At 39.1% G+C, this 12,020-nt stretch overlaps 1 long non-coding RNA gene and 1 pseudogene across 1 annotated transcript in view; one reads left to right on the top strand and one right to left on the bottom strand.

The window, feature by feature from the left end:
* The first annotated feature begins 748 nt into the window (after positions 1-748).
* Positions 749-1,261, top strand: LOC139014598 (large ribosomal subunit protein uL23 pseudogene; annotated as a pseudogene).
* Positions 1,262-6,906: 5,645 nt separating this feature from the next.
* Positions 6,907-12,020, bottom strand: part of LOC139013972 (uncharacterized) — a 127,141-nt gene continuing 122,027 nt past the window's right edge. The window contains exon 5 of the long non-coding RNA XR_011472172.1: positions 6,907-7,105. This is a non-coding gene — a long non-coding RNA (uncharacterized lncRNA). The remainder of the gene's footprint in view (positions 7,106-12,020) is intronic.

Below are 12,020 nucleotides of genomic sequence, written 5' to 3'. Positions count from 1 at the left end.
TGACAAAAAGGAAATAAGAGACATCTCATTAAAGGGGAAAAAAAGAAAAGCCACCATACTTTTAAATTTTAATTTTCATCTGCCTTCCCCCCTCTCCCAAACATGTTGAAAGACTTTAACTCAAGGCTAGAAATGGTTTGGCAAGATCAGTTCATCAGTGTAAATAGTTTCCTGAACTCCTAAAGTGATTTTGTGGAAATTAATTTTAGAGTTGAACCTTTAAAAGTTTTTAGTCTATGTTTCTATCATGTGTGTCTCCATTTATATAGAGCTCTGGCTGGAGCCCGGGTGAGCATAGCAAGTATACAAATCCCTTTGTAATTGTTCTGTAAGTAGCAAGGTATTATTTGATTTCGGTAAATTCACTAAAAGGGAAAAATTAAAGATCAAAAAATACAGACCAAGTAATTAAAAATACTTAGCAACAATCTGAATTAACCAAATTCAAGTTTACATTTAAATTTAGATGTTTTTCTTATCTACATCTGTTGAAGTGAGACCTTTGAAGCATCAAAAAGAAGGGATATATTATACTTTGCTAAGCTATATTCATATTTTGAGTGGGTTTGAAAGAGAATTAGGAAAAATTCCATTGGACTGAATCATAAATAGAGCTAACAAATTAGTCATGTTTCAAAAGTTAATGTAAAAATTCTGTAAAAAATATTTACTTTAATATTTCATTTAATTAAAGTTTTTCAAAGAGCATGTAATATCAATCCTTGCAAAAGCACTATTGCAGCCTTTTTTACGAAGATGGCGCCGAAAGCTAAGAAGGAAGCCCCTGCCCCTCCCAAAGCCAAAGCCAAAGCAAAGGCTTTGAAGGCAAAGAAAGCAGTGTTGAAAGGCGTCCACAGCCACACAAAAAAGAAGATCCACACGTCACCCACCTTCCGACAGCCAAAGACACTAAGGCTCCGGAGGCAGCCTAAATACCCTCGGAAGAGTGCACCCAGGAGAAACAAGCTTGACCACTATGCCATCATCAAATTCCCCCTGACTACCGAGTCAGCCATGAAGAAGACAGAAGACAGTAATACACTAGTGTTCATTGTGGATGTCAAGGCCAACAAGCACCAGATCAAACAGGCTGTGAAGAAGCTCTATGACATTGATGTGGCCAAGGTCAACACCCTGATCAGGCCTGATGGCGAGAAGAAGGCATATGTTCGACTGGCTCCTGACTATGATGCTTTGGATGTTGCCAACAAAATTGGAATCATCTAAACTGAGTCCAGCTGCCTAATTCTAAATATAAAAATTTTACACTGTAAAAAAAAAAAAAGCACTATTGCAAAATATATGTTGAATTGAAATAATCAGTACAAGATGATTTGATGGAAATGATTTTTCTTTTCATGGTTTTAGGCCAGGTCCTGTTAGATGGTCACCTAATAGTTTGCAAGCAAAAGGAAGGCACACTCAAGAATAGATCCATCCTCTGTATGGTGCCAGGTGGGTCCTGGAAGTATCAGAGGAAACACTTTGTAAATATATGAATGTCTAGTCACTTTGCTGTACACCTGAAACCAACACAAAATAATACTGAAAAAATAAAACAGAAAATATGAAAAAGAGAATAGACCTATCTATCCTCCTGGGCCCTGGGAGGTAGATGAGTCATGGCTCTCTCTATCATGTGACAGTCAGTAGCCTCATTAGCCACCACCCACTCCCCATGTTTGACCCACATTAAAGACATGTCACCCCAAATATCTGAAATAATTATGTCTGTGGGTAAAATACTACCAAGGCTTTGCACTTCACCAAGCAGCAACCACTCTTCCATCCTCTGCTGCTTTTCCCTCAGGTGCCCCTCCTGCCAAGTTGAATCCATCCACTCTGTCCCACATCTCATGCTCTCCTACCTACATTCATGCCCTCTGGGCATGTTTTGGGCACTGTTTACCCCCATCCTTCTCAGGGCCCTTTCCTAGGCTTCCTGATGCCACTGCTTGCTGCGTTTCTCATTGCCTTCTGTCATCTGTCACAGACTCCCCCTTCTGAACCAACCCCTTAAGACACCACCCCAAGACCAATGTGCCTTGCATTCCGTACACCTGCCTGGATGATCTTATTGATTTCCATGGCTGCCATTATCACCCAACCATTGATGACCTGCACATGTGTCTGACTACAGACTTCCTGAGCTCCAGACCCATATAGTCAATTACCTTTGAATTACCCATTGGGATAGCCTCAAACTCATCATTTCCAAAGCTGAACTTGGTAGAGTAATATTTTCTAAATGTCCATCAGATGTCACCCTCTGCACAAAACTCTTAAATGTCTACCCATCCTTGTCTAAGTAAAAGCCTAAGGCATTATAATGGCCTCCAAGACCCTACATAATCTGCCTCCATCCTTCCACTCCTCTGACTTTATTTCCTACTACTCTCCCCTTTCTCAGACCACTCAGCCATACTGAACAGACATGTCCCCACCCCAGAGCCTTTGCACTTGCTTTTCCTCTGTCTGCTCTTCTTCCAGATAGAAGCTCTTACTCTCTCGCATCCTTGGAAACTTTAGTCAACTATTGCCTCTTGGAAAGGCTTTTCATGAAAATCCTATATAAAATTGCAACCTACCTTTTGACCTAGCATTTCTTATCTTCTTTTCCCGATTTCTCTGTCTTTATAACACTTACAAATACCTAACATACCATATACTTTTTTATTATCTACTTCCCTCCACTATATTATAGACTACAACTTGGCAGGAATTTTGGTTCCTTTTGTGCATTATTATATTCCTAATGCCTGGAGCAGAGCCTGGCACATAGAATATAGTCTAGAAATAACTGTGGAATAAACAAATAAGTGAATCTCCAACCCCTCACTCCCCAAACTGCTATTCATCATTTCTGTAAATGGCACACTCTCATCTACCCAGCTGCCCAATACAGAATCCCAGGACTAGCTTTCACTCAGCTCATACTTGCTCTTAACCCACATTAAACTCAGCCCTCCAGCTATCCCCTGAAACCTGTCTTCCTCTCCTACCTCCTGTCACATAGTTATTTCCTGTTCATCCTTCAGGTTCCAGCCTAAACATCATTTTTACAAATTATGTCTGTTATGTTTCCTTTTATTTTTTTATTTGATAAATTTAACATTACATTTTGTAAATTTAAGGTATGTGTGTTACTTTGATACATTTATATATTGTAATATGATTGACATTGAAGGAATATTTGTCACTTACATCGTTGTAGTATAATATTATTGCCTATTATGTTTCCTTTAAATACCCAACTAGACCTCATACATGTCTGGCCCATACTAAGTATTCATCAAATATTTGTTGAAAACGGTATAAATGGCAATTCTCAGGAATACTAGATTAGGTTTCCCTGCTTTCTGTTGTTACGGCACCCTGTAAGTTTCACATAACACTCAGCTCACTTTACAATAATTACTTTGTTTAATATCCTTCTCCTTCACTAGATAATAAGCTCTCTGAAAACAGAGACCTGAATGAAGATGAAAATGAGCAAGGGAAGATCCTAAAACATAGTGCAGACTGGCCTGATTATGGGAGGATCTTGCTGGTAATACAGGGAAGTCATTTGAATAAGTTGAGGGCAGGAGATTGATTATAGAGGGACAGATTCAGAGAAAGGAACTTGATTCCATTTTTAGATAACAAGGTAGACAGGTATTATAATAAAATAAGCTCAGAAGAATTGGTTTCATGCTTCTATATAAACCAATTACAGCACTAGTTAAGTTTTAGTCTGGCTTGATTATTAAATCACTGAAATTTAGTCAACACATTACTATTCATTTTTTAACTTACCAATTGCAAAGACTTCTAATTTCAAGCTTATATAGTCTCTTAGATATCAGACTGCATTCTAATTGTTCTAATAATACACTTAACTGATTACACACAGTTTAATTACTATGTAGAAGAATATCTACTTATATCTATATAGATTAGATAGATAGATAGACATTCATAAATGTGCATACACATACAAACATCCATTTTATAGATAATGAAACTGACACTGCAGGATTTTTTTATTTACCTCAAGATCACATAATTCCTAAGTGGTGGAGAGTCAGGATTTGAACTGATGTATATATGACTAAAAAAATCCAACCAACCAGTATGGCTCAGTTGGTTGGGCATCATCCCATGCATCAGAAGTTGCCAATTCGATTCCCGGTCAAAGGCACATGTCCAGGTTGCAGCCTTGATCCCAGATAGGGGACATGCAGGAGGCAGCTGATGGATGTGTCACTCTCCAATTGATGTTTCTCTCTCTCTCCCTCTCCCTTCCTCTCTTTCTAAAAATCAATTTAAAAGCTTAATACATAAATAAATAATATTTGTAGTTTTACTATTCCACAATGGCTCCATAATTTGATATCAATTTAGAATGAAAATATTTGTGTGAAGAATTATGATCAAAATGAACACAAATTAAGATTATTTTAGCCCAATACTAAGTCATTATGATAGTGCCTGGATATATTTAACATTAATTGCTCTCATGCCCTGACCGGTTTGGCTCAGTGGATAGAGCATCGGCCTGCAGACGGAAGGGTCCCCGGGTTCGATTCCGGTCAAGGGCACAAAGAAAAAAACAAAAACAAAAACAAACATTAATTGCTCTCAGATGATAATAGAAATGTCTACCATGAGGATCTATCAAATATTCTTTGACCTTTTGCTAGATATCTATGGTAGAGTCATTACTTTCAGCTTAAATTTATATCTTATTCTCATCAACAATGATTCCTACTCAAACCCAGTCAGCTTTATTTTATTCTGAATTTACCTTTACAACTTGAAGATAAACTTAAGAATAATATTGCACTGGTCTTTTTTGATGCCCCATAGCACCCTTTGGTTCTTGTTGAATAAATCAATAATTTAGGATGAGGAGAAAACAGAAATAAGCTCCTCTACCCACTTCCATTTCCAGCCCAGGCTGGAATATCAATAACAAATCAGAGCCTTGAATATTCCTGATTTTCAGAAATAATATCAGCAAAGAGGTGTACATATGCATTGAGAACCCTGAATCTGTATTTTGTTATAATTTTGGTGAATGTTAACTGTAATGTATCAGTTTGATTCAACCCTCAAGTTGATTAGAGTAAATAATTATGAAGAATATATAACCACATAAAACTGAAACCATCATCAGAATTTATCCCAACAAATGAAGAATAGAAGATCCAAAGCCCTGATGCTACATCACTGTGGTGACATGACAATACTGCACCCAGATGTGGTACAAACTCGTTGCCTACACTACTTGATTTTCTAAGACAAAAGCCAATAAATTATTATTTATAGGCATTCTCAAAAATATTTTTTATCTTTAAAATTAAATTACATTATTATTTTAACAGCTTTGAAGGCACATACATGTTGCTGCTAGTGTCTATGATGGTCATCATTTCATTAGCGAGTGGCCCAGTCAACACTTGATTCTAATCTGCTTAACTGCCTGATCTATTTAATTGCCCCATTAGGGACTTTTAGTCTCACAAACATTATGTAAATTATCATTGGCGTTGGAGGAGGACAAAAGTGAGAAGTATAATTTATTATTTTGACAAACTCAACAAGGAGTTTTAATGTTCTAGCAGACTCAAATTAAGACAGCAGCCACCAACTAAAGAAATAAGCCGCTAATATATAAACCAAAACACATGAATAATTATCTCTGTACCTACTATTCTCTCAGCTTCCTGCTCTTCCCCTTCATTAGCCAATTCCTCCTTATCCATCCAGACTCATGTTAAACAGCATTTTCTCCTGAGTTAAGTCCCTTTGTTATGTGCTCTCTGTACCGTCCTGGTGTAACACTCATCACACTTTGTTGTAATTATATTCTTAACATTTGATTTTACTGCTAGATTATAAGATCCCTGAGGACAGAGTTCATGCCTGTCTTGTTTATCAGTCTGTACCCAGCACAGTGCCTGACCCACAACAGGGTGTGCAGTACATGTCTGTTAAGTTGAAATGAAATTAAAGTTAATGTTATCACTACCAATGATTTGTAGTTTGGACCTTAGTGAAACCTACTAGAGTTGCTTTCAACTACCTGTAGGAAATCAATGTCTATAAGCAAAGGATCACATACAAAATTTTTTTAAAAAAACAGCATTATAATAAACAAAAATATAAAATGGATAAATTATTATAGGTATAGTCATACTAGAGGGTATTTCAGAGTCTAGATAACGTTATATTTCTGAAGTATTTAGAAATGGCATGAAGAAATTCCTATTAAGTCATGTTAAATAATAATAAAACTGATATTTATAGAGTATTTTGAGCCAGCCATTCTTCTTACAACTTTGTATATATTAACTAACTTAATCTTCCCAACAAATCTGCATGATCCCCAAGTGATTCATATCTCCAGGAAAATTTGAGAAGTACTAACCATTCTTCTCATTTTACAGAGGAGATAAACAAGCCCAAAATTATTAATATCCTTTTCCCAAGATTGCACAGCTGGGCGGGTGCAGGGCGGGGGCGAGAATAAAAGAGTTCGATTCAAACCCAAGATGCTGGAAACTTAGACCAGTGTTCTTTTTGTTATACTGTGTTGTAAAGCTTTGACTTTGATGGATCTTTCTTTTTCTCCCCTTCCTCCCACCTCCAAATGGTTTCACCTCCATAGAATACCTGAAGCTTGGTAATGCACAAATGCCGTGTCATTCCCTGAGAAAATTTAGAGTCGGCAGAGGGAGGCTTAGAAATTAAGTGCCTAAAAGCCAGTAACTGACCCCAGAGATCTCCAAGGACTGCTGTCCAGTCCAAGATTCCGTGACATGTGCAACACAGCCTTGAATAGGAATCAGAATGCTGGTATCCAATGCAGTGAGAATTTATTTCGTAGTTATCAAAGCAAACCAAAGGTTATCTGTGGGTTGGACATTTAAAGATTAAGTACAGCTGATCACACTCAACTCGTATGCAGGTAGCTTAACTTCAGTGGGTCTGGTCTCTCTCCGAAGGGAAAATGGAGGTGTTTATGATGCTGTATCCTAATGGGTTCCAGGTGACTCAGGCTAGGCGGCTGAATCAGACCCTCTCTTCTTTGATTTACATGGCAGGAACCAGGCCATCCCTAAATTGAAAAGATATAGTAATGAGCAAATGCAGAAAAAGAAAAGAGAAAAAAAAAAGCTGAGGGAAAACCTGGAGTGCTTTTCCAAGTCCAAAGTGAGCTATGGCTGCCCTCTCTGCCTCAGAGGTATGATCATAAATTACTAGCTAATGTTTAGCGCTGGGACTCTGGCTCATGATATATTACAGAAGACAAGATGCCTCCAAGCAGAAAACACTGTAATTGGGGAGCAATAACATCTGTGTCAGTCATGGGACTGCAGTTAAAGTAAACTGAGAAGTTACAGGCTGGGCTGCACATGCAAAGTAATAATATGCACATTTTTTAGCTGAAAAGATATGTCATTGAGATATGGGCCTCTTTAAATTCTTTGGATTCTAGTGTGTTGCGATGCTTTGCTATACTGGCCACCTCATCTCTCTGAGCCTCCTGATGTGGCAAGGCCAGAGAATTCCTGCATAATGGAGCAGCGTCTCAAACCCACAACTTCTGGCTATGAATCTTGTCATCTTTCCAGTGCATCTCTGTTATGTCATTGATATTTAAGTAATTATAACACAATGAGTAGATGCTTAGTTATTCAAGACTGAATTGTGTGCAAGAGACTTTTATTCCTAGGTTGATCAAAATAAAAGAGAACTACGTTCTTGTAACCTGCCATCTAAAAAATTGTCCAGTAGCAGGATAATAGCTAAAAAAAAAAAAAAAAATCAGAAGTGTTCTGAGTGTTCTGGAAGAGACTGCCAGTTGGAGGTAGTCTAGAGAGATTTAAATTGAGTTTAAAATTTTGCTCACTGGTGACCAGTGCGCTATAAGTGAAGTTTTAATAAGGAGCTTACTCAACTGGGAGGAATAGCCCCGAGACCTTCTGCCCTCCCTTCTTCCTTCTTTCTGTCTGGAATGTCAGGTTGCCTACATTTTAGCCTCTGGAGGTCCCTTTCAACTCTGATAATTGGTGATCTTTCACTGTAGAGGCCAACCAAACTCAAAATCCACCTGTGAATTCAAACACCCTCTTTCTTCGTAGGGTGACCAGGGCTGTCCCAGTTTTGCACTGAAAGTCCCATGTCCCAGGACTGTTTCAGGCAGATGAGACCCACCCTAGCTCTTACCCCTATGCTGTGCCTCCTGGCCCTTGTCGAAACCAGCCCAGTGCTCTTAGCTGCATCTTCCCATCCACAGGAATGGCTGAATGCACAGTGTAAAATGTTCTAGTCCCCATACTACAGACAGACCTGGAGCAAACCTCTAGATACTGGGCAAGTACCTGGTTTGATTCTCTGGCTAGTCCTCTTACAGTGATATTTTAGGTGCTCTATCTGCTTGGCTTCACCACCACCACTGTCTTTCAGGTCTCCCAGCCTCACACTCCTCCTCCTGCCAGCCCAATTTATGTGTTTTTGTTGCTGGGCCACCATTTATGGAGGAGGAATGCTATGGTGTTACCCTTAGGCCACTGCTGCTGCCTAGTCCTAGCCAATGTATGATATAACCCAACATCAAAGCTGCCATCTGAATTATTCACTGCCAAAATTATATCAACACTGTGTCTATGCCAGAGTTCTTTATAAAGCTGGACATTTGTAGGCATGAGCTTCCCATGGGCTCAAATATACCATTTTCATGAGCTTATCTGTTTTCTTGTTTGCTGACTAGTGTTGCCTTTGACTATATTGAATAGCCCCCCCCCCCCACCACCACCACCATGGTACATAAAAGTTCCTTTGCTTTTTAACAACAAATTAATTTTATTATGAAAAAAAATATTTTAGCAAAAAATTGACTTATCCAAAAAGCCAAGAGAATGGGAAGTATGGTAAATTGGAAAGTTCAATTTTTGTTTTTCATTGCACTGAAGCGTGTTGGTTTCTTTTAAACTAGTCTAAGGTCAGTCTTTGTGTTTCACAATTTCATCTAAGGGAATGCCATGAAGAACTAACTATATAGAATCGATCAGTATTTAGTACAAAGTCCAAAACCATATATCCAAAATAGGTCCTTTCTCTCCCCAAAGTTAGGGACATTCTTAACAATCCTTAGAGTTGTTTAGCTTTTAATTACTATTAATTTGTATCTTACAAAAAGGTTCTGAAGCAGTAATTTGGAAAGATGGACAATGTCCTCGGGCTCTTTGGAGCCTCTAACATTGCTAGCCTGGTGGAAAGAAGTGGAGATTGTAGGGAAGATTTTAAGATATCCCCAATTTCAAAAGCTAAAAATACTATGACAAAAGCACTGGAATAGCCCTAGCCTGTTTTTCTCAGTAGTTAGAGCATCGGCCCGGGGACCAAAGGGTCTCAGATTCCATTGAGCCTGGTTGCAGGCCCAAAGCCCGGCCCAGGCTAGGGCATGTGCGAGAGGCAACCAATTGATGTGTCTCTCTCACATCGATGTTTCTCTCCCCACCCCCACACCGCCTTTCTCCCTTCCACTATCTCTAAAAAATCAATGGGTTCAAAAAAGCACTGAAATAAATTTCCACCAGTGGTAGAAACTTCTGGTTGTCTAATATGCATTCTCTCCTTCTTCCCTAAATACAGAATATCAGTTTTCTTCTAGGCACCCATTCATTCTCCCTTGCAGCTAAGGGTGACCAGTGCGCTATAAGTGAAGTTTCTATAAGGAGCTTACTCAACTGGGAGGAACAGCCCTGAGACCTTCTGCCCTCCCTTCTTCCTTCTTTCTGCCTAGAATGTGTCAGGCTGTCAGATTTAGCAAATAAAACTACAAGATGTCTAGTTAACTTTGAATTTCAGATCAGCAACAAATAATTCTTTAGTATAGACACACCTCAGACATATTTCGAGTTCAGGTCCAGACCACTGCAATAAAGTGATTACTGCAATAAAGTGAGTTGGAATCTTTTTGTTGGTGGAGGGTTTTGCCTTCGGTTTGTAAAAAGTACGATATCTGTGAAGCACAATAAAGCAAAGTGCAATAAAATGAGGTATGCAGTTTGGGACATGCTTATACTAAAAAAGTATTTGTTGTTTATCTAAAATTCAAATTTAACATCCTATATTTTATGTTTTTATCAATGTTCCAAAGGGTTTGGACATGAAGACTGAAGCAGCCATCATGGACCATGAAGAGAACTTAGCCACATAACAAGGATGATAGAAAATATGAAAAGTCTCAGAAGACCAGGAAGTGCCATATTACCCACAGGCCACCTTCCTCCCAACTTTCTCTACATGAGTGAAATGTTATCTTGTCTGAGCACCATTACTTGGAATTTGTTACACAGAGCCAAATTCAGTCCAAATGGTAAACTGCCCTTTCTACATTCCTTTTCCTCTCCCTACTCTTTCATACTTCTTTTCCCTCCCCAGTGACCATCACATGCATTTTAGGTTAGTTTTATGCATTTTCAAGGATGAATGGGGAGAGTAAATCCCACACAATAACTTGTTCCCTTCCTACATCCTCAGAAACAGCTTATACTCAAGGGTAAAATATAGAAATATGACCACCAAGCGATGAAGAGATGTCCTTCAAAGGGCCACCATGAACATATCGTTATCTAAAGAGGTTTGTTTTGGGGAAGGTATGAAATAAGGCAGAGATAGGAAGCACCAATAAAATTCTAAAGAGAGAAGGTACATTAGAAAGTAACCAGTTTTATCTCTGATTCTACAGTCCATTACTGGGAATTAATAATTATAATTATAGCTAATATTTATTGAACGCGTACCATATATCAGACCTACACTGAGTATTTTAGATAGCTCTATATCCATATCATTATTTAACCCTCATGCTGACCCTATGAAGTTGATATTATTGGTAACTTTATTTTGGATGTAAGGAAACCAAGACTCAGAAAGGAGACATAACCTCTTCCAAATCAAAAAGCATGCAAGGTGTGCAGCAGGAATTGACTGGGTCTTTCTGCCTCTAAAGCCCAGGTTCTATGCTCTTAATCACCATATGTGTATATATATTTTCTGAACTGGGAAAAAATATATGACTTCACATGCAGAAAGATCGAACACATGTTAAATAAATTGAAGTCCCACCTCCCAACATACTGCACTTAAGCTCTGCAGATGAAAGGATGTTCTGCCTGGGCTCAGCTCCCTTCTACAATTCGCTAAAAGCAAAATACAAAACACCAGATTTTTATCAGGTTGCTATTACTCAGAGCCTTATGTATCGAGTAGAGAAACTGATGTGCAGAAATCAGAGTATCCTAGAAAAGTAACAGAACTGGGGGTGGGGAGAATGGGCGAGAAGGTGCACCTGGAGAATTAGGTCGCTTTAACTTAAAGTGACCTGAGCATCACATGTTTAACCTTCTGTACCAACCTCCTCTTACCATAAGGACATTTCTATCCTGTTGGTCTCTGAAAAACCACAGATTGATCTGGAAAACCCACCAAACAGATTCACTTTGATGTAACCTGGCTTTAGCATTCCCTGAAAACATCCACAGAGTTTGGTCTGGACTTCTCCTCCCTGGAGCCGCAGACACAAGCCATGATGGCGTACTATGATGAAGAGCTCCCTCTGCAGATTGCTGAATCACAGGAAAAGCACAAACCAAGCAGGAAAAATGTGCCTTGCACTTTTCCATGGAATTCACCTACTGCAACTGGGGGTGGTTAGGTTTTCATGAATAGGGCACCCAAGGAGAATAGCTAATAACAGACTGATCCAGAACTGAGAAAGAATAGCATGGCATCTTGCCCCAGTCATGAATAGAGGACATAACAAAGAGGGAGGAAAAAGAAACAAGGAACCCAGGAGTAACGGGGAGACCAGAGCTCACCAGCCGGGCGTCTGGTAAGCACAGAGTGTGGGAACTTTTCCTTGCCTCTGAGACACATATTGTTGTCCAACAATGGCACGGCGGCTGGCGTTGTAAAGTCTCCATTTCAGAGGAGAAACCAGCAGAGGTGTTCTGCTCCTCCTC

This window comes from Myotis yumanensis, unplaced genomic scaffold, assembly GCF_028538775.1.
Source record: "Myotis yumanensis isolate MYYU_CA2020_CCGP unplaced genomic scaffold, mMyoYum1.0.hap1 SCAF_7, whole genome shotgun sequence".
Lineage (NCBI taxonomy): Eukaryota > Metazoa > Chordata > Mammalia > Chiroptera > Vespertilionidae > Myotis > Myotis yumanensis.
The sequence above is the reverse complement of the archived record's forward strand: the minus strand, read 5'-3'. Positions and strand labels throughout refer to the sequence as shown.